Raw genomic sequence first — 24,081 nt, 5'->3', positions numbered from 1 at the left:
TATAATAAAATTTGCAAAGGAAAAATACAATATGTATTTGCCTAACCTGTCAGAAGTGCCCATGGTAGAAAATTTATCAGGAACCAGATGCACCAAAAAAAAAAAAATGAACTTGTTGCCCTTTTTGACCCTTCCACTAGCTTCAAAAGGAGGGCAGGAGAAAGAAAGAAAACACTGTAAAATAAAATAAAAAAGAACCACGATTCAAAAGATACCATTTTATGAAATCCTTGAATTTCCTCTAAATACAATTATATAATATGGTCCAGCTTCAATTAAAATTCCATTAGGCAAAAAAGGTGCAAGAAATGAATTCAATTATGTGGAATGTCCAATTGCCCTCCAGACAAACACCTCAGCAGTTCAAATGATGGTCAAGCATAAGTAATAAAAGCTGATGATGAAATTGAGCCCCACTACCAAAAGCTAGTTTCAGGACGACAAGTGTCCAAGGCTTTATAATGAGCATATTACCCCTATTTCTAATTGACATGAGATATTAACATATACCCCTCACACCTAGAGTGTGAAACATTTATGGGAGGTCTAATATTGATTGGGGAGCCTTTGATATTATCTTAAGGAAATGGGCCAGGCCTAATTCACCCCAAAAAGCTTGTTCAAGGGGGGAAGGGAAGGGGGGGTGGGGGAGGAGGAGGAAGAGTGCTCAAGGCTTTATAAAGGCACATTACTCCGAAGTGGGATATCAATAGTCCACAATTAAAAACTCCCTTAAAATAAGTAACCAATATAAGCATGTAAAACAAATTTCATTATCTTTAATCTATATTTGCCAAAAAGTAGCTATATTATATAATGGCAACAATACCCAATCACCAACTAAGGGAATCAAGGGGGGCAAGATGCATCATTTAACTTTGGGGTTCATCAATAAACTCTGATTTGTTCGATTTCATCACTAGACCTTACATAAAATTACAAAGTGAAAAATTTTAAAAGTTTGGTTTAACACACATTTTAGCTACTCATTTTTCATAAACAAACACTTTGGTCCTTCAGATTTATAAAATTCAACATTAGTAATTTTAAAAATAAATGGCATAATTTTACCAAAACTAGATTTTTTTTTTCAGTCCAAATCCAAGTAAGAACCAAAGTGATTAATTTTGGAAAAAAAGGGATTAAAACTGTATTAAATTTAGGCCAAATCTTTTTCTTTTGCAATTTTCCCTTAAAATTGTAAGTACAAATATATCACATATATCATGCTGCAAAATAAAAACTAAGACCACCTACCATAACTATTTAACAAAAAAAAAAATCATCTATTAGCAGAAGCAACAGCAGAAAAGTCACATGGTGACAATGAAAAATGTTCCAATCCCTTATATGCAGACCAGAAATATTCAGTACAAGACCAAGGTTATATGGCTTTCCAATAACCAGAACATAGTTTCATTTGTGAAATTGCCAAAAAAAGAGGCAGAGGCAATGCAGCTCAAATCATGTGAAACGTCCGTATTTGAACAAGCATTTTGTCAGCATGTAGATATTAGGTTGGAACAGAGCCTTTGTACCAAAAATGAGCTAAAACAACAACATATCTTGTATTCAAAATTTTTGTCAGTAATCATTTTATCAAACAAAATCTACTTTTCATTCAACCATTATATATAATGCATGCTGTCCCAACTTCTAACTACTTTTTCATTTTGTCCCAATATTTGATTTAATTAAATAACTCCGCCTAAGTAGTTTGCGCTTAGCCGGTCCCAAGCCCGGATAAAGGAGAAGGGTTGCGGTAGGTAGGTGACAACCAGCGTAAAATTTTATCACATCTTATGATATGGATTCAAATGATATAAACGTTGGGGCGTCCTCTACTAACGGCGCGCTACATTGGAGCCCGGGTGTAGTGAGAAATATGCAAGGGTGTAGGGCGTTCACGCCATGCCGCGCGGTGTGGTGTTAAGTGAGCAAGGGTTCCCACATCATGGACGGGTGTGGGTAAAGAAGTTAGTCCATAGGATAGACAGTAGAACAGATAGTGGAACAGAACACAAGATAGACATAGAAAACAATAGAAGATATCATAAAAAGAGACTAATTAAGAAGGAACAGGATAGGAGGAGGATCAGGGTTGGTACTTGGAATGTTGGATCACTTACAGGAAAATTAATGGAGCTTGTGGATACCTTGGAAAGGAGAAGGGTGAATATTGCTTGCATTCAGGAGACTAAATGGGTAGGAGAGAAAAGCAAAGAAGTGGGTAATTCAGGGTACAAACTGTGGTTTACCGAAAAGGAGAGAAATAAGAACGGAGTGGGCATAATCATAGACAGGACATTGAAAGACGCTGTAATAGCTGTGAAAAGAGTAGGAGATAGAATTATACTAGTAAAGCTAGTACTAGAAGGAAAAACAATAAATGTAGTTAGTGCTTATGCCTCACAAATAGGACTAGATAGTGAGAGTAAACAAAAATTTTGGGAAGATATGGATGATTTAATGCAAAGCATACCAAATGAAGAGAATATTTTCATTGGTGGAGATTTGAATGGACATGTAGAAAGTGATAGACAAGGCTATGAGAATGTTCATGGAGGTTTTGGTTTTGGCAGTCGAAATGAGGAGGGAAAAAACATCCTGGATTTTGCTATGGCATACGACCTAATACTAGCAAATACCTACTTTATAAAAAGAGAGTCACATTTAGTGACTTTCAAAAGTGGGCAACATAGAAGCCAAATCGACTTCCTCTTAACCAGGAAGACAAATAGAGCTCTATGCAAGGATTGCAAGGTCATTCCAGGAGAGGCTTTAACAAGTCAACATCGGTTAGTGGTCTTGGATGTCAAGTTTAGGAACAATTCAAGTAAGGTCAGAAGAAATAGTGTAGCTCGAACAAAGTGGTGGGAGTTCAAAGGAGTAAAGCAAGTGAAGTTCAAAAATGAACTTATCGAGTCTGAAGCATGGAAGCTGAATATGGAGGCCAATGATATGTGGATACACATGGCATCAAAAATTAGAGAAGTAGCTAGAAAAGTACTTGGAGAATCTAAAGGACATGAACCACCCTCAAAAGAGAGATGGTGGTGGAATGAGGAAGTACAAAAGGCAGTGAAGAGAAAAAGAGAATGGTATAAGAAATTACCTAAATGTGATAATAATGAGGCATATGAACAGTACAAGATAGCAAAGAAAAAGGCAAAAAAGGCAGTTAGTCAAGCAAGAGCACAGGCCTTTGAAAAGTTATATGAGAAACTTGAAACTAAAGAAGGGGAGAAAGATATTTATAGATTAGCAAGGAGGAGAGAAAGGAAATGTCAAGATGTCAATCAAGTTAGGTGCATTAAGGATAAAGAAGGAAAAGTGTTGGTGAAAGATGAGGACATTAAAAAAAGATGGAGAAATTATTTTAATGATCTCTTTAATAATAGTCAAAATGGTAATAGCGTGAATATAGACTATATAACGATAGAAAAGAATGTGAATTATACTAGAAGGATTAGATCTTTAGAAGTAAAGGAAGCACTTAAGAGAATGAAAGTGGGTAAACCCTGTGGACCCGATGGAATACCAATTGAAGTGTGGAAGTGTTTGGGAGATATGGGAGTGGCATGGTTAACTAAATTATTTAATAAGATTCTAAACTCAAAGAAAATGCCTAATGAATGGAGGAGGAGTATTTTAGTATCTATTTTTAAAAATAAGGGAGACATACAGAGTTGCTCGAACTATAGGGGAATTAAACTTATGAGGCATACTATGAAGTTGTGGGAGAGAGTTGTGGAACATCGACTACGTCGTGATACTTCTATCTCTCTCAATCAATTTGGCTTCATGCCCGGTCGTTCAACCATGGAAGCTATCTTTCTCATTAGAAGCTTGATGGAGAAATATAGAGATGTGAAGAAAGATCTACACATGGTTTTTATTGATTTGGAGAAGGCTTATGATAGTATTCCAAGAGATGTCCTATGGAGTGTGTTAGAACAAAAGAGGGTATCTATTAGGTACATACAAGTGTTGAAAGATATGTATGAAGGAGCAAGTACTATTGTGCGCACAGTGGGAGGGGACACAAGAGATTTTCCGATCTCAATTGGATTACACCAAGGATCAGCTATAAGCCCTTACCTTTTTACATTAGTTTTAGATGAATTAACAAAACATATACAAGAGAGTATTCCTTGGTGCATGATGTTTGCGGATGATATTGTTCTGATAGATGAGACGCGAGAAGGAGTCAATAGAAAGCTAGAGCTTTGGAGAAGTACTCTAGAGTTAAAGGGCTTTAAGTTAAGTAGAACGAAGACAGAATACATGCATTGCAAGTTTAGTGAAGGCCAAACTGGCGATAGGGAAGGAGTTAGTTTGGATAGAGTGATACTGTCCCAAAGTAATCACTTTAAATATCTTGGCTCGATCCTTCAAGTAGATGGGGGATGTGAAGAGGATGTTAATCATGGGATTAAAGTTATATGGTTGAAGTGGAGACGTGCCACGAGAGTTTTATGTGATCGCAAGATTCCTAATAAATTAAAAGAAAAATTTTATGTTATATGTTAGTGAGTGTTGGGCATTGAAGGAGTCGTATGCGTCTAACATAAGAGTTGCAGAGATGAGAATGTTAAGGTGGATGAGTGGCCATACTAGACTAGATAAAGTCCGTAATGAGAGTATTAGAGAAAAGTTAGGAGTGGTACCAATTGAGTATAAGTTGAGAGAAGGGAGATTGAGGTGGTTTGGTCATGTGAAGCGTAGACATACGGAGGCTCCAGTTAGACAAGTAGAGCACATTAGGTTAGAGGATAGAAAAAGAAAAATGGGTAGACCTAAATTGACTTGGAGGAGAGTAGTACAACATGACCTAGAAGTATTACAAATTTCTGAGGATTTAACCCAAAATCGTTTAGAGTGGAGAAAGCGAATCCATATAGCCGACCCCAAATTTTTGGGATAAAGGCTTAGTTGAGTTGAGTTGAGTTATTTGATTTAATTAAATGCATTAATTTCTCACTTTTTCATCTGTAATTAAACCTACAAATGTTGATGTCAGAATTAATGATACAAAGAGCGGAAACATGGCCATAACCAGACAATTTCACTGGTGATAAGCATCCATAGTTTCTAAGTAAATTGTTAAGGGACCACAAGGGACCATCTGAATATAAAAAATAATCTACATTTACTTGCATAAAGATGCAAGAACATAAAACAAACTAAGAAGCTGAACAAGAGTAACACACACGAGAATTCATAATTTTCTGGCATCAGGCATATTATTGCATTAAGGAAAAGAGAAATGAACCACAACGTATTTACCTCACAAAGTTACGAAGGAGATGATGAAAGTACAAAGAACTGAACTATGCCTTTGAATGGCAGCAGTACAAAACTCCATTGTAAAAGACTCAAATAACTTTGTCAATGATACTCAAACTTTACATCACAGACCATAGTTGCAATGCCTCTGTCAGTAGAAATATACAAGAAATAGCACAACCTAGTCACCATTCTGAGCTGCGTGGTTCTTGTTTTTTATCAGCTGTTCAAACAAAAAAATAGTTTCACAAAATGCAACCATGAAAGAGGGAAGGAAAAAAAAGCATAGAGTCAAGCATAAATGAAAGTGGTAGTTCCCTTCCAGAAAAGGGGAAAAAGAAAGGACTTGCATAGAACATAAATGAGCCAAAAACTGAAGTATTTCCTTTTATATAATTACTCTTTTCATTTTGCAGAGTTGCAAGAAGAACAAAAATTAAATGAGCACCAAACCTTGAAAAAGTACTTCTTACGAAGTTTGATCTCTGTGCGTATGCATCTTTTGACATGGATCTTTGGCAGTTTATCATTGAAAATCTGCAAAGATTTGAATATAAAAGTGTCAACAAAACTCAAGTCAGCCCCAATTCCAACCTAGCTGAGGTTAGCTATAAAGAGCCTTTCTCCCTATAGTTGGTTTAGCGCATGAGTTGATGGGGAAAAAAAAAGGTCACAGAAAAAGAGAGAATTAATAGGTAAATAAAATTGTTTGAACACTGTAGATATAAGATACTAGATAGGTTGACACACATCTATTTGACTTTTGACAAGAGATCTTACATATCACAAAATGTTATTCAACTGAATAAAGCCTAATATATTAAAGTCAATAATATGCTATGAAAGATAGCTGGCACTTATACAGGATCCCATGATCAAAACATATTAGGAAGTTTTTGGCTATGCCAATAAATCAAGAAGAGAAAAGGTACTCCATTTTTTAAACTTTTTCTTTCAGTCTTTTCTTTTCAAGACATCACACACAAGCATTTTACTGGATCTACGCTTTAACAAGCAAGATGTATCCTCTTCCAACCAGTCATACATTACTTAAAAAGAGTGAGAGAGAGAGAGAGAGAGAGAGAGAGAGAGAGAGAGAGAGATCAACAAGTAAAGAAGTAGACGATAAGCAAGGATTAAGTACATGTTACCAGTACTTGACAGAAGAAAAATTGAGGATTATTGATAATATAAAGCTCTTCTTATCCCAAAAAAGGGTCACATACTGCTCACAGTAACTAGATGAAGCAAGTGTAAAAGTAATTGACAGTAATGCACCAGCCTTTATCATATCATCTATTGAGCGAGTCTCCCTGATGATTTTCTGACTGTTCATGATAAGAATTGCCGCCACACAGAAACGGGTAATTCATCATCTCCATTTTTGGTTGATGAGACTACAGTAATAATCTGCATGCGGTCACTCCTTGACCAAAAATTCCTTGTCAAACCACAGAAGGGATAAGCTGATGCTGACTTCATTGCAGTGTCCTCAGACATGGACTGCTCCATATTTCCATGCTTCATCTGTGAACCATCATTTGAACTACCATTGCCATTTTCTGTAATTTCTTTTATTTCCCCTCCAGAATCCCTTGGAAGTTGTAGCACCAGTGCCTCCAGGCAGTTCTCCTCTAAATCACAGGTCAATGATTCATCAAAATCAGCAGCCCACATCATCTGTATTAAGGATGATCTCATAAAAGTCAGATCTATTAAAGCCAACTCTGAAAATTCAGAAAGTTATTATCTTCCATCATTTCATGGTGCTACTCATCTCCAAAGACATTTAAAAGACCATGAATATAAATTCGCCGCAAGAAGATGAACGGGTCAACAAACAACTATCAGTTAAGTTTATAATTGTCTTCCAACTATGCTGAAACCAACTCATGGTAATATATCCATGGTTAAAACACATAATCTCTTTGCAGAAATGTCTGATCCTGGAAAAATTAGCAATTTCAGGTTCAGTTCTCTTTCAATGTCATCTACAAAGGTCAAAATATTGGGTAAGTGTTCTAACAATAAAAGTATTTGGATTTACCTTAAGCATGTTAATATCAAAATTGTGTCAATCTATTCTAACACAAGAAAATCAATCTCATATCATGAATCAACTGCAAACTTGAAAACAACATTTTATGGCGTGAATATATGTATCAAGTTGGTACAACTATTGCCCATAACCATTTTAATAAAATACCAGTTACATATAACCCATTATGCCTATACATTATTCAGTTGTTAACTTTAATTTACTTTTGTTACTGTAGAAACTAAAGAAGAAAAGAACATATAAAACCAAGCATATAATTGTAATTGCATCATTTTAAACGGGTCATACCATTTTGAAAGTTGACAAATTAAGAACAATAGTACATTTCATTCTTGTTATTGAAATATGTTGACTCAATACAGTTATACCACAACTTTTGGCAGAATATATCAGATGCACATGAACTACCACTTCTATTTGTCTACCAAAATTTACAATATAATACGTATTCTAATACCAAAATTTACAATATAATATGTATTCTAAGACATAAGGTCCTTTAAATTATCATTTCTTCTAGTGTAACAGAGCGAGACATTGATTTTCCTTTTTTTTTTTTTTTTGTCTAATTGGCTCCTACTGGGACTCCACCTCGAGATTTCACAGCCCTAGAGATAACTCCAGTACCACTAAGCTGAAGCTCATTGATATTATTAGCAATAAATTTCAATTTATTAAAAAATTATGCGTGCCTTTTGCCCATCTTTACTATTTATTTCACAAGTAGCACCTGTACACTGGACCACAACTATAACACCAAAAGAATATCACAAACAACACAAGCCCACCTCGTACCCATCATGATGAGTTATAGACAGTGGCAAAGGCAAGAAGCTTGGTCAATGGGAGCAAATATACAAGTCTAGTTTATCAATAACAGGTATATGTACATCAATAATAGCAAAGCCACTTTTCAATATAGATTAATCAATTGAGCAATAGAAAGGCATAATACAAAAAAGATAAACTGGATTTGCACCCCCAGCTTTTACAATTATCCATAGCTAGTGAATTTCTTTGATCATTAACTTATTCATAATAAGTTCAAAGAAATATTTTGATTAAACTTACTTAAATATAGTAAAGGAAATTTCTTGCCCACACAAAGGTATATGGCCCCATTTCATATAACCAATAAAGAATTACCTAAAGAAAAAATTAGGTGGGACCTAGCATAATTTTAGGTATCCAAATGTTTTCATCTTATCATTCATGGATTGGGTGGGCATATATTCACCCAAGCGTAGAGACGAATAACTTTACAATAAATCCATCATAATCATATTAAAATAAACAAATAAAACAAATTTATACTTTTTCTATGCATTACATATTATATTCTGATCCTCAGGACAAACAAATCATCAATCAATTAAAAATATAAATTTAGAAACAAACAATAATCAAATTAAGTTTCCAATTTTGGTACTTACATGGTCAATTGTTTCTTTGTTCCACCCAAATTGTTATAGGACATTATTACGTCAGTGAAATTTCATAGGTTTATAGAGATAACAACAAATAAAACATTGTCATATCAGATAGGTTAAATGAGGAGATTAAAAGAAGTGGGATGATGATAATTTTTTTCAGGTTCTTTATTTTTGCTTTATATATAAATTAAGAGCCTCAGCTAATGGCAATAATACCAAGCTGCAAATTGATTAAAAAGAACTGAGCCACAATATTTTCCAACAAATTAAAAGTACTCATTTCATTGGAAGGAAAAAAAATCAATTACAAGAGAAAATAAAAACATTAAAATAGTTATTTTTAAAGGATTAAAGAAAAGCTTCAACTTTGTTTTATTAATCTGTCTTAGGTCTCTTATTCAAACCAAAAGCCTTTATCTGTTAACTTTTCATTTTATTTTAATTTCTATTCTTAGATGTCCTTAATGTACAAATTTTATATATTATCTGGTGCATTAAGTTTTCAATGGTTGATCTAAGTTTAACTGATTTGAATAGTTAAGTCAGAATTCTAGAGGGGGCAAGGAAAACATTTTTACTTATTTAGAAAGGATCTCAAAGGTTTTCGAAATTCTATTGAAGGTGGCCCCACTGGATTTGTGCTATCTCCACCCCTAAATTTAGACCCCACACTGGGGTTTACTCTAGGTTAAGTCATTATATCAAAACAAAATAGAACAAACTCCCAAAAGCTTCTAGAGAAAGGTATGAAGAAAGAAAATGACAACAAGAGGCTAATAAGCAAATCTACCAAACAAGAAGGCAGACAATCTCAATATTTACATTCTTAGAAGAGACATATCTGCTTTGACAAGATTTGTCCGACAATTTATCGTACTACCAGAGGATATCCAATTAGCAAGGTAAAAAGGCAAAAAAGAACCATTACATGCATCTAAATTGTTGCAAATTTCCATGGTCCAAAACAAAATATTCCAATAATAGGTAAATAACGAGGTAATCAACACCATAAATTTGCTTTAAATTATGATGGAATAGAATGGCTAAAGCCTAAAAACCTACCGCATCAGAAGTCTCATGGAAAGATAACTCTCTACGGAAAAGAACCATCAGCATTCGGAATGCAAAATGGAGGCTTTCAGCACCTATACGTGACAAGTGTGCAAACATTTCCCTATCTGTGAGTTCCAAAATGTGCCACAATGCTTGCAACTGCTTCATCACTCCAGTTGGTCCTTCCATCTGAAAATTTTCACGCTGGAGAGGTATAATAGCATTTTTTAGAGACTTACAGGACATAAATATATCTAGCTAAAAACAACTGCGATGGTTAGTAATACCATTCTCCTCAGAACCATCTCAAAACACCAAAATGCATCAGCATTATCCTCAAAGAGAACAACAAAAGGAGACAGCAAATCACTCCTTCCTGAAATCAGAAAAACAAAGCAAATGAGTGAGCTTTATGTTTAAATTTTCAGAGAGAAATAAATTTTTCAAAAACTAGCATTAAATAAATATTATAGAAATGACTGCATAACTAAAAAGGTTTGTCCAGAAACATTGAGAAATAAAAATGTCACTACCTTGACAGTAACCAGTGGCAGGATCAACCCATGCATAGACAGCAAGGATATCAGACATCCTAGCTAAATTTTTCTTATCCTCATAGAATTCAAGATGACCATCTGTTCGTACCACATCAACAACTGAAAAACAGGAGATGTTGGTTGCTCAGAATAATAGTGATAATATAAATCCATAGCACAGATTCACTGCCTTACAGAACATGAAAAATAAATGCATAACCAAGTTACCGATTCGATGCAGAGTCCAAAGCCATTCAGATACCCTGTCATCGCTGGTAGCCCCTCCTTGAGAAGCTGCATTTAACAATGGTGTTTCTGGCGCATCTGATATTCTCAATATGTTCACTATTTCTTTTTCATAATCCTGATTATTAGACCCCACTACTGGCTTGTGATCATCATCACGAACTATTTCAATTTCAGAGTTTAAATCTATATTGTTATCAATTTGAAAACTGTGCATTCTGTTATCTTGTAATCTTGTATTTTGTTGTCTAGAACGTTCAAAATCATGCACACTACATTCTTCCTCATTTTCTCCTCCCCGATCAAATAAATCCCTGACAGGTAAAGGAGGAAAAACAAAATAACTCTCTGCTACATATTGTGATTCATGAGCCTCGCCCTCTCTTTCAGGAGAACCACTATTGTATGGGCCAGAAGCAGGTAAAAAACAAGATGAATCATAGGCTGCGCTGTTTGTGCTTCCCCTCACACTAACAAGCTCACCAGAATCACTAGAACTTTCCCTTTCACATGCATATGATGTTTCTGTACAATTATTATTCCAAACACTATAGTACTCTAATTTGTTAGCAGTATCAATAGAAGCTTGTCTACTTTTGACCTTAGCTTCCCCTCTCCTTTCATCCTTCGATGACATTCTTATATGCATAACTTTGGACCCTACAACATATGCTAATATACCAGTTCCTACACTTGAAAGCATCATTTGACATTGCTTGGTCAGGTCCTTGTAGAGCTCCCTGCATGAAAGGTTTCATAAAGCTGTTTCATGATATCATATCCAGAGAAATTTACAATAATGTAGAAACTAAAACAGTTTAGTTGCTCCAAATCCTATAAATAACTAACTTGATAGACTCAACCTAATAATTAAGTTTAAATTTAAACATTGATTTGGGTAAATTTGATAAAGATAGGACTTATGTTAAGATCTTATCAATCAAGAAACACATGATCATTATTTTTCTAGAAAAGCAGGAGGGGGAAAAAACAATAACAACAACAACAACAAGGGTAAAGTTAATAAAATAGCCTGTGGTTTCACACTTTAACACTTTGAGTGACAAATTTCTTAATCAAAATGATACCATCTAGTTAGCACTGTTACTAAGTCCATTGACACCATTATTGATAGGATGATGTGGCAGCCACTTGTGATTAAAAAAAATTGACCCGAATTTTTTAATTAAAATTAATTAATTAAAAAATAATTTTTTTAATCACGTGGCTTCCACATCAGCCTATCATTAACAATGTTAATGGAATAAATACGATGCTAACCTCATTGTACCACTTTACAATAACAACAATAACTAAGCCCTAATCCCAAACAAGTTGGGGTTATATAGATTATTTTTCACCATTTAGCTTTGTTACACACCAAATCCGCATCAATATCCAAAATTTGTAAATCCTTTGACACCACTTCCCTCCACGTCATTTGAGGTCTCCCCCTTCCCCTCTCACTTCTTCTTTCACTAACTTATCACATTTCCATACTAGGGAATTTAATTCTCTACGTTGGGCATATCCAAACTATCTTAATTGATCATTTCTCATTTTATCTCCATGCTACATGCATTATTTGATGGATTTGTTCATTCCTAATATTGTCCAGTGTGGTGTTACCTGACATTCATCTTCACATCTGTATTTCTGTCATACTCATCTTGTGGGTGTGTTGTAACTTTATATGCTCAACATTCACTCCTATACAACATAAATAGTCTGACCACAGTCTTATAAAACTTATCTTTCACTTTATTAGGATCTTACAGTCGCACAATAAACCCATTACACTCCTTCATTTCATCCATCCTGTATTGATCCTAATCCTATGAGTTACATACTCATCTGAAACTCTATTCTTATGCATGATAAAACTTAAATACTTGATTGATTGCATTTAGGCACCAAAACTCCATCTATAAGAACCTCACCTTCATTCCTTCTACAAGAGCTAAACTCAACTACATATTTTTTTTACTTACTTCTACTTAGATTCAAATTGCTCTCATGAGTCTTTCCCCACACAGCAAGGGTTTTTCTCCACAACTCTAACTTTTGATTAACTCATTCACTAACTCCATCCACTAAGACAACATCATCAACAAATAACATAAACTATGGGACATCATCAGGAATATGAATGGTCAACTCATCTATAACTAAGATAAATAGAAACGGGCTCAAAGTTAATCCCTGATGTAAAATCACTATTATGGAAAACTCATGCATGTCCCCTCCATTGTCCTTACACTTGTAATCGCCCCCTCATACATGTCCTTATAACATTTATATACTTAAAATTAACTCCTTTCTTCCCTAGCATTCACCAAAGAACTTTTCTTGATATTCTATCATATAACTTTTCTAGGTCAATAAATACCATTTTTGGAGATCCTTTTTCCTCTCCCTACATATTACCATTAATCTTATTACTAAAAAGATAGGCCTTGTCGTAGATCAACCAGGCATAAAGCCAAACTAGTTCTTTGATACCTTAATAGTGTCTCTAAGTTTGCACTCAACCACTCTTTCCCATGACTTCATCATGTGATTCGTCAGTTTAATGCCATGGTAGTTTGCATAACTTTGGGTGTCTCCTTTGTTCTTAAAGATAGGAACCAAAATGCTTTTCTCTCCACTCATTTGGCATCTTTCCCAATTTTAATATGCCATTTAATAGCTCGGTTAGGCAAACTACTCCAACTTCCCCAAGGCACTTCCATACTTCTTTAGGGATACCATAAGGGCCGCAGGCTCTCCCCATCTTCATATTCTTCAAAGCCTCTTTAGCTTCAACAAATTTGATTCAATGAGTGTAGTTAATATTCTTCTCTGTCAAAGGAACATTAAGTTCTGCAAAGTCATCCTCATTCCTCATGACTTTCATTGAACAACTTATCAAAATAGAGTCTCCATCTCTCTTTAATCTAATTATCTCTTTACAAAACTTGTTGATTATCATCCTTAAAGCACTTAATTTGATTTAGATCTCTACTCTTTTCCTTAGGTTGCGCTGGCTGGTATATCTCCTTCTCCCATTCCTATGTCCCCAACTTTTGGTACAAATTAGCTAGAGATTTACCACAAGCCTCACTAATCACTTTCTTAGCTTCTCTCCTTATCAACTTATATTTCTCAAAGGCTTCCCCATTGGTTCAAGAAAAAAAATTATCCCTCAAGTGTTAAAGTGGAACTACATGTTTTTTTTGTTTTGAACCTTACCCCAAAAAAAATACAAAGTGATATCACGCATCAGTACATTAAGATCTTTCTTCACAATAATCAGTAAGTGGGGATTTCAAAATAAATCTAAATCAATGTGAACTATAGGTAGTTTTTTTCCTCCAAACAACTACAAACTTAAGTATCCACACATCAACATAAAATGCACAAGCAAAGGGGAATAAACTCAATAATCAGAAAATGCAGAACATTTAGAGAAAAACAGCAGATATGATCCACATTTTAGAAAGTGGAATAGCTTTACACCAAAAATAATTTGATTCAACAAGATGCTTCAATTAGTTACAGCTTGCCATGCAGCTGAAGGAAAATGCACCCAAAGGAAATTTTACTAGGGGAAAAATGAAAATCAAAAGCCTTGTACCTTCGGGCTGTCCTCAGCTGCCTTCAGTACTCAGCAGTGCTGCCTAGTGCATAACAGCCAAGCAGAAATTCCCAAACTTCTGCCCTTTTTGCTGGATCCACACCCTATCACATATAGCATAAGGTCATTACTCATTACAATTATATAGAAGTCAAAGGAACTATTTGCATCAACTTTTAGGGTAGCAGGAAAAGGAGGTCATTGAGGCATTGAAATCAAAAAATTTAAATGCATAATGGAGCATAAAACTTACCCAAATAACAAGAGCAGGTGAATAAAGGGAAGGGAGTAGAGTAGTAGACTGAACAAACATTCAAAAGGATAATGCAACATAAAGCTACAACATTTAAATAAAACTTGCAAGTTGCAACTGCAGACAAAGTTAAAGTGTTAAACAACTTGAAAAGCAAGAAAAATCCTATAATCCTAAAGCACATATAACAGGTATGCCATGTTGAGGTTGAGCATCATTCTAAAGGTGAATAAAACATATGCAAATTTCTACAAGTAGCAGCTCAAACATGTTTGGCCTCCAACAACAACTTCTTAATAAGTAGTCTAATAAAAAAGGTTCCTAAATCCTAACCCTTCAACAAAATGAGTGACAATATAAATACAAATAAACCAAGAGGAGAAATTAATTGTAAAAGATTGCTTTTAGAGAACAATATCAAACTATTCAGAGCTATGACAAAGATTATCAGCATTTTAGTATATTGGGAAAAAAAAGTCAAAAACGTATGTGGTTTAGTGCTACTTCATTTTGGGGACTCTGGTTCTTTTTGTATCAATTTACTAACAGAGATTTTTAAATGTTATCATTTCTAATATAATTTTTAGCTAACATCAATAAAATGATACTTACTTAGTGCTTTTATGACATAAAATAACAAACGAGTTTGAGTATTGTCCGTGTGGCACCTATGTGGACAACCAAGTGGCATCACATCAACACCACATAATAATTCTTTTTATTCTAAAAAAAAATAAAATATATAAAATACAAGGTTACTACATATATATATATATATATATATATATATATATATATATATATATATATATATATATATATATATATATATATATATATATATATGTACATGTGTGTGTGTGTGTGTGTGAGAGAGAGAGAGAGAGAGTAACAAATATCAATTTTATTCTTTTAAGCACATAAATATCACTAGGAAAAACAATTGTGCTTTTATTGGTTGTGTTACATTCTCAAAAAAAAAGAATGTCCTTTAATTTATAGTGAAAAAAGGGTGATGTTTTGGATTCTAAGTGAGCTTATAATTCCATAGCTTTCAAGGGGATTTCTTTGCATGTTATCCAACTTGATAAGAAATTATTTTTTCAGTTTTTTTTTTCAAAATTCTTGTTTGCAATTGTCTGCTGATAGGAGGATTCATTGTCTACCTCTTTCTTTCTTTTTCAATGAAATTTCTTCTCTTATCAAAATAAAATAAATAAAACAATAAATGCTCCCATCCTTGGCTCTTTTAGTATGCTCATGCTATGAAGCCACAACTCCAATAAATAAAAATCATCCATGTTCAAGATTGAAAAAATGCTAAACTTCAAAATAGACTAGATTGCTTAAAAATGAAAATGAATTGAGATGCTTCTTAAAAGACTTTAGTGCACATATGAAGACACCCAAATTTTAATTAGAATGAAGTCATCATGATAAACAATTATGAAAGACGAGAGAGTTAAGCACATTAATAACTCATCACATACCTCCCACACCACCCCTAAATCCTATTCCTTATATAACTTCAATAAGTAATAATAATAATAATAATAATAATAATAATAATAATAATAATAAAAACAACCGAAAAGGGTAAATTTTCTATAGAAATGTACTAATAGGACATGTGAATTGGCAGCAAATCAGTTCTGGATATATGGCAATGATGAAACAACATACCCCAAAACAATAGACTTGAGTGCTTTCTGAAAACCAAAAACTTTCCCATCAGTATCAAAAATTGCCTGCCTCTTGTCTGGTTTAAGCATTCTGCTTACCTGCCCCATAATAGAATCTCATATGAGTATTTTATACAAATAAGGAGAAAACCAATAATCATTACAATGACATTTAAAAAAGAAATTAACAAAATATATATATATATATATATATTTTTTTTAAAAAAAGAGCAATTCCATCCAAATTGAACAAGTCATACCATAAACAGCATGTCTTTTCAAAATCTAGAAACATATATTAGAATTCCCAAGATATATAATAAAATGACTTAATGTATCGTACCGTCTCCATGGTCGAGGCATACACTAAAATCATCCAACTCCAAAAGGACTGGGGTAGAAGACACATGATCATAGTTAATGATCTCGATAATCTATCCTGCCTCTACAGAAGGCAAGATATTGTTGTCAATTTCTCATTTAATTTCTGAACTAATCTTTTCTTACTTCTTACTTCAAATCATTTTTTCCTATCGTTCCACAATCTCTCACTTTTCAAAGAATACAACACCTAAACTCTCAACCTACTGAACCAACAGTACATGCTCGTGTGTGTCTTTTGAAGGCGCAGGGGAAAGAAGGGAGAAAGGAGAGGGTGACAGTTGGGCATGCCATTTCACAGTTGATAAGAATTTTCTCTAATTTCTTTCTAATCTTTTCCATTAAGTTCATGAGTGGCCACATTTTACATGAAGGCATAAACTATCCAAGATATGTAACCTTGTGCACATAAGACAAAATATTGGGCTGCTTGCCGAACCCGCTGCTCAAAGTCTGGTATCATTCAAGTGAACAAACAATTTCCAAAAGGAGAAAAAGAATAAGAAAGGAACAGTGTTGCTTCAAACCAATAACAATATTCGGCTACACAAACAAACAAAAAGAGAGAATCACTGAACTAAATGGTTGAAAAGAGTCCTACAGCTATAACAACCTTTATGGGCGATTGAGAAAGGCAAGGCTCTCTCCAATATCGCGCACTATTGAACCAATTCTCAGCAAATTCACTGCTCCAGCTTTTCCACAACTCCATTGCTTTTCGTCTTCTCCAGAAGACATTTACAGTCCACACAAACCCCTCTCTTTCTTTCTCACATACACACACTAATTCAACCTTTCCTTATTATCATCAGCAAATAAACTCAATTTCAAAACCCATTCAACTGCACATAAAAAAAAAAAAAAAAACGTAAGCTAAACAGAATAAATGTCACTGAAAAACTAACATTTGATTGCAAAAACACGAATCAGCAACAATACAACATACCATTCTAAAATATTCTATTAAAAAAAAATTAGAAAATTTGATTGCTGTAAATCAGAAATTGCGAATAATAAACCTTAATAATCTGACATGACGAATTGGCAAACAAATTTCCGATAAAAATGAACAATCCAAACAAACAAACAAAAAGAAATTATTTGCATTAACCAACTCATTTCAAAAATACAAAATTAACTAGAAATGTAACCCAATAGGCTCTTCCATTGAGAGTATAAAAAAGATGAAATGGGTTTTGATAATCAGACGGTGATCAGAAGATTTGACCTAAGAAAAGAAAGAAAGATACATGCATGTATTGATGTATACACACATAGGGAGAGAGAGAGAGAGAGAGAGAGAGAGAGAGGGAGGACCTGAAGAAGAAGAATGAAGAGAATGAGATCTCTGAGATTGGTAGGGGGAGATGATGGAAAAGGAGGAGCTCCTCCTCCGTCGCCATTAACAAATTTTTGTATCAGTGAGGGCCGTTTCTTCTCTCTTTTTTAATCATGCTAATTAGTTAAAAAATGGTTTTAAATAAGGGTAAACCGTAAGTTAGTACTTAAAATTCTTTGAAATCTATAATTTAATATTTTATTTTTAAAATTAAATAACTTAATTTTTAATATTTTAATAAATTTATAAATTAATTCCCGCCACAAAATTTTAATTAAATCATCATTAATTTTAATAAAAATAATTAAATTACCTTTAAATTTATTTTTAATCCATAAACAATTTAGTTAAGAAATTTTATATTATTAATAATTTAATTTTTATATTTTTAAAATATAAATTTTATTAATTTAAAATTTTAATTTTAAATTATAATTATTAAAAATATTAATTAATTACTTTAAAATTCTTATTAACTAAGAATGATATATTTTTTATAAATTGATTCTTAAATATAATAACTATTTATAAATAATTTCTTATAATTTTATAATAACAAGACTAATTTATAAGTTTATTAACATGTTAAGAACTTTATTGCTTAGTTTTAAAATTATAAAAATTAAGTTATAGATTTAATTAAATTTGAAAAATTAAATTGTCAATAAAATAAAATTTTAAAAATTAAATTATTTTTAAATTGAAATAAAATTAAAGTATTTTGATATTTTTATTAGCATTAATAGTAATTTAATTATAATTTTAATAATAAAGATTAACCTATAAATTTATTAAAATATTAAAAACACAATTACTTAATTTTAAAATTATAAAAATTAAATTATAGATTTAATTATATTTAAAAATTAAATTATAATTTATCTTAATTAAATTTTATCATCGGTACTCTACGCCGGCGAAGGGAGAGACACAATTAGGCAAAGCTAAAAAAAATTATTAATAAGTTTAATTTAACGAATATAAATCGTTAAAATTCAGTATTAAAATTCTTTACATTGATTTTTTTTTTAAATATTGAAAATTTTTTATTTAAAATAAGTCTAATGTGCAATTTAATTTGAAGTTATTTAATTTTTATATAACTCTGAACATATAGTTAAATTTTCATATGAAAAATTAATTTATTAATGATTTCCTCTGCCCCATCGTAACAGATGATTTAGAAAAATTTCACTTTATTTGATATTTTGAAAAATTAAGAAAATTTATTTTTTTTTCTAATTTTACTCTTATTTATTATTATTTGTAATGTATTTATCTTTTCTTAACACATTCTTACATTCCGATAATATTATAAGAGTAATTTAGTCAATTATTAATTTTTTTTAAATTATGTTATTTAATTATTTTCTTAATGTTTGTTCATAATTAAATTATGCCAATAGCCCATTTTGGAAGTATATTTTAAAAGATTTAATTTTTTTATTATTTTTTAGCAAATTTTGAAAGTATTTTTTAAAAGTCATTTTATGTGCATTGGAGCCCTCCTCCAATGGGAGTTATCAAGATAAATATAGATGCTTCTTTCAATTATGAGCCATGTGAAGCAGGTTATGGGGTTATCGCTAGGAACTCAGAAGATAGACTGTTAGATGTGTGTACAGCGAAGTTCTCTTGCATTTATCAGTAGCGATAGAAGGGACAGCAGTAAGAGCTGCTTTGTCTTATGTTATCAACACAGGTTTCCGATTCTATCACATTCATACAGATTCTAATCAAATTGTTCAGCTTATCTCAACTTCACTAGCTCCTATTTCTTGGAAATTAGCGGCTATCATTCATGAAATTAAAATCTTAATGCAGGTTCATTCTAGTATACAAGTGTTTTTCTCTCCAAGATCAGCAAATGAATATGCAAACTAGTTCGTTGTTAATGCTAGGAATGGTAATATTGTAAGTGGGTGGAGCTCAAATCCCCCACCTCAACTTGTTTTTCTTCTACAAAAAGGCTGTGTGCAACTTCTTCATGAATGAAATTATCTTTTCTGTTAAAAAGAAAAAATAATTTATTTTTATTAGAAAAAATTGATATATAAATAGACTGATTGTATATCCGACAATAAATATTACGTCTTTCACATCCATACACATCTGAAAACGCCTCCACCTCATTTATGTCGAGACTAAAGCTCAAGATACTTTCGTGAATGTAGTTAATTGGACGTAAATATATCACCACATTAAGAGGTCAGTAGCGAAATTCGGATATGAAACTTCTTACCAAACTAATAATTGAAGTTAATTTATTATTTAATTTATTAGAAATTTAAAAAAAAATCATATTTTATATGAAAATTCATCATATTTTTATAATGATAGTGTATAGTAAAAAGAACTCTTAATCAAAAGGGTAATCTCATCTAGATATAAATATCAATTATATTTTTTATATTTATAATTAAAGTATTTTTTAACTAATTTATACACAGAAATTAAATATGATATCTTAAAATTTTTCGAGTGGATAAAAATAAAATTAGAAAATTTTACTGATTATTTCATGATTTTTTTTATTCGTGACGATTTTTTTGAATTTGGAGAACATATACTAAAAATTGGTCAAGCTATACCAAACAGCTACCGGGCATTTTGATGCCTCATGCTAGGCAAACAAACTACGTGTCGTTTTAAGCCTTCCTTGTTCCTTGGGTTAAATTACACCAAACTTTTCTCTACTTATATATTTCATTTCAATTACTCAATTTTAATTCATTAAAATAAAATCTTTTAACTGTAATTTTATTTAATAAAAGGCCTCCTTGGCATGTAATGATAAGTTTCCAATTAAAAATAAAATAAAATTACTTTTTTGTCAATTTTTTTTCTTTTTTTCTTTTTTATTTTATGATTAAATTATTAATAATTATTATCAATAAAATTATTTCATTTTTATTAAATTTATTAATAAAATTATTAATTATATATATCTTGTTTATTGTTAATTAAAATTTAATTTTTAACAATATGGAAAAATAATAATATAACAATAATAATTTTAAATTTTAAAATAATATTTTATTAATATGTGATTTTTTTATCAATATTTTAGTTTTTTAAAAAAATAATAAATAATAATTTATAAATTTATTTTAATTAAATATTATTTTAATTTTAATTAAAATAAAAAAAAACATGTTATTACATATTAAAAGGACTTTTTTATGAAATAAAATTAAAATTTGAAAAATTTTATTTTAATAAATTAAAGTTGAATGATATAAATTAAATAGCAATATAAGTTGAGGGACTATCAATACAATTTGCCCTACATGCATAGAGTAGTTGGTCAATGTCAAGGCTAGTAGTGTAACCAAGAATTTAAGGTAGGTGGCAAAATTATTAAATCTAAAACTATTAGTTATCTATAAACTCAATGTTTAAGGTTGACAATTAACAGGGTATTGTGAAAATTACTTTACTCAAATTTAAACTCAATCAATATTCACACTATCTGAATTCATTCAAAATATAATTAATATTTATCTTCAATAACTCAAATTCGATTATTATTACTTCAATGATATCTAAATTTATTTAATTTTATATATTTTAATTAATAAATTATATAAAATATTTTTAATTAATATTTTTATGATTTAAAATTTAGTAATTCTATAAAATATTTAAATTCTATTTTTTTAAATATAATATATATATAAATATTATTATAAAAATATATTTTATATTTAATTAATTATTTATATAAATAGATTTAAATAGTGGGTATCTAACATGTAAGATCCGAATGCATCACGAATTATTTTTTAAAACTAAACCCGATTATATATTATTTAAACCTATTTTATTAAGGTTCGGTTGGGTTGGATACTCCCAAATACCCAATCATAGCGAAATATATTATGACATAAAAATTTTCATAATAATTACATTTATGAATAATAACAAAGTTCATAAAAATCATTGCGAGAGAAGTAGTTTATTACTTTCAACGAATTTGATTTTAAGTCCACACAAGAATACATCATTAAGAAAATACAAAAATTAATTCCGATACATTATTATCACTCACCATCTATCAAAATTTTCCTTGAAATTTTGGACAAATGAGAAATAGTTATTTGAGAATGGTGCTTTTACTGGAGAATGAAAAACAAATAGTGAAAAAGAAGTAAATAATATAGCTAAGAAGTGTTCCATGTGGAGAGAAAAAATAAATTAAAACTTTTAATTTATTATAATTATAAATATAATAAGGCCATATATCATTAAACTATTGTCTAATGGGTTGACAATGGACTTTTAATAAAGGCTATACAAATTAGTGAATGAAAATGAGACTCAATAATTGAGTTAATATTAGAGGAGAGGCTGTAAATGAAATAGTGATGGGTAACTCAAAAAACTGAATAATATTATTATAATTATTGGTTACCATAGGGCTAGTTGGATGAAGCTTGAACAACTAGAAGTTAGTCAAAACGACAATGCTATTACCCAAGATAACGCTATCAAGGGAAGGGTAACTCCAAAAACATTAGGCAAGGAGGGGTGACTAAATAATATTATTATAATTATTGGTTACCATAGGGCTAGTTGGATGAAGCTTGAACAACTAGAAGTTAGTCAAAACGACAATGCTACTACCCTCTAATAATTGAGTTAATATTAGAGGAGAGGCTATAAATGAAATAGTGATGGGTAACTCCAAAAACTGGATAATATTATTATAATTATTTTAGTCTAGGGGTGGCAGTGGCCCCCTTGTTCCGCCAATGGCCAAGGCCATTAATGCGCCCCATCATGTCTCTGCTACAATTTTTTACTTATCGATCATCGATTTGCAATGACTGATGGGAGTCGGGGACACTGCCGTGATCAACTATTCAAAACAAGTCATTTGGTGTCGACTTCATCCCCAAACCCCACCACAAGGTTGCAGCTCTGATGATGCAGCGGCAAGGCATGCAGCACACGTGATGCATGACGAGGCAAACACATAAGTGCCATGTGGGACTTTCTTTTTTTATTCAATAATTCTAAATTCTATTTTGCATTCTGGAAGTTAAAACACAACAATTTTGTGTTGACCCTATAAAGCTCAAAATGAGCATTGATTTTTATGATAACAAAACTCAAACAGAATCTATCTAACCCAACTTTTAAAGTGAAGTGTAGATTCTTTCTCTTATTTATAAAGAATCTTTGAAGTTGCATCTAAGGAGGAAGAATACTTAAAGGCATCTCAAGACAAATCCAAGATAAAAAAGAATAAGATTATGTGAGCCAAGACTCAAAGTAAAGGTATGAAAGTCATAGAGTTAGAAATTGAGTCTTAAGACTTGTGTAAAAAGAATAGATGAAAGTTTAGTCAAATGGAGCTCAAAATTAAATTTTTTCTTTTAATTATTTTATAAAATTCCCTCTCATCATGACCTTGGATATTACTATTAGAGTATATATTTTTTTTTTCTTAAGGTCTAAAATCATTTGTTTAAGATTATAATTTGAAACAGGCATCTGGTAAATTAGTTTGCTAACCTGTTTGCTAAAATATTAGTTTGCTAATGTATTTGCTAAAACATTAGTTTACCAACTAGTTTACTACTGTTGCCAAAATTTCATTAGTTTGCTAAATGATCAGAGTTTCTTATCTTCGCACAAAAAGACAAAATAACGGCTATTTCGCCTAGAACAGAGTGTATAACGTTCCAAAAATGTTTCAAACAGTTTAAAATGATTTGGGACTATAAATACACTTTCTTTACTTCATTTTACACTTGATGAAAGCTTACATTTAAACTCCAACCTTGATTTTTCATTTATTGCTTTCATTCAAGAGCTTTAAAGTCTTTAAGCTACCATTGGCAAATCAACTCATCTCTTCTTTATAGTTGTTTTTGTATTGAGTGAGAGTGAGTGTTAAAACATTAAATTGCATTTAAGAGAGGTTGCACAAGCACCTATTGAAGCTTGAGAGTGTAAGTGGTTGAGATAGCACTTGTCAAGGGTTCAAGCTACCTTGGTAAAAGCTTAGTGTTGAAAAGATGTAAAGGGTTTTTGGTCTCTTGCCTTTAAAAGAGCAAATAGTGGAGAGAAGACTCAAAGAGGGTTCTTTGAGAGAGTGGATGTAGGCCAGTTAAGCTGAACCACTATAAAAATCATTGTGTTTGATCTCTCTAAACTTGACCTCCTTACTTTTGTGTAATTTAATT

The 24,081-nt window shown here is 31.7% G+C and overlaps 1 pseudogene; it reads right to left on the bottom strand.

Annotated features, from left to right (window-relative positions):
- Positions 1 to 5,310: 5,310 nt before the first annotated feature.
- Positions 5,311 to 18,012, bottom strand: LOC110650801 (uncharacterized; annotated as a pseudogene).
- Between the last annotated feature and the right edge of the window lie 6,069 nt (positions 18,013 to 24,081).

This window comes from Hevea brasiliensis, chromosome 1, assembly GCF_030052815.1.
Source record: "Hevea brasiliensis isolate MT/VB/25A 57/8 chromosome 1, ASM3005281v1, whole genome shotgun sequence".
In the NCBI taxonomy this organism is placed as follows: Eukaryota; Viridiplantae; Streptophyta; class Magnoliopsida; order Malpighiales; family Euphorbiaceae; genus Hevea; species Hevea brasiliensis.
The sequence above is the reverse complement of the archived record's forward strand: the minus strand, read 5'-3'. Positions and strand labels throughout refer to the sequence as shown.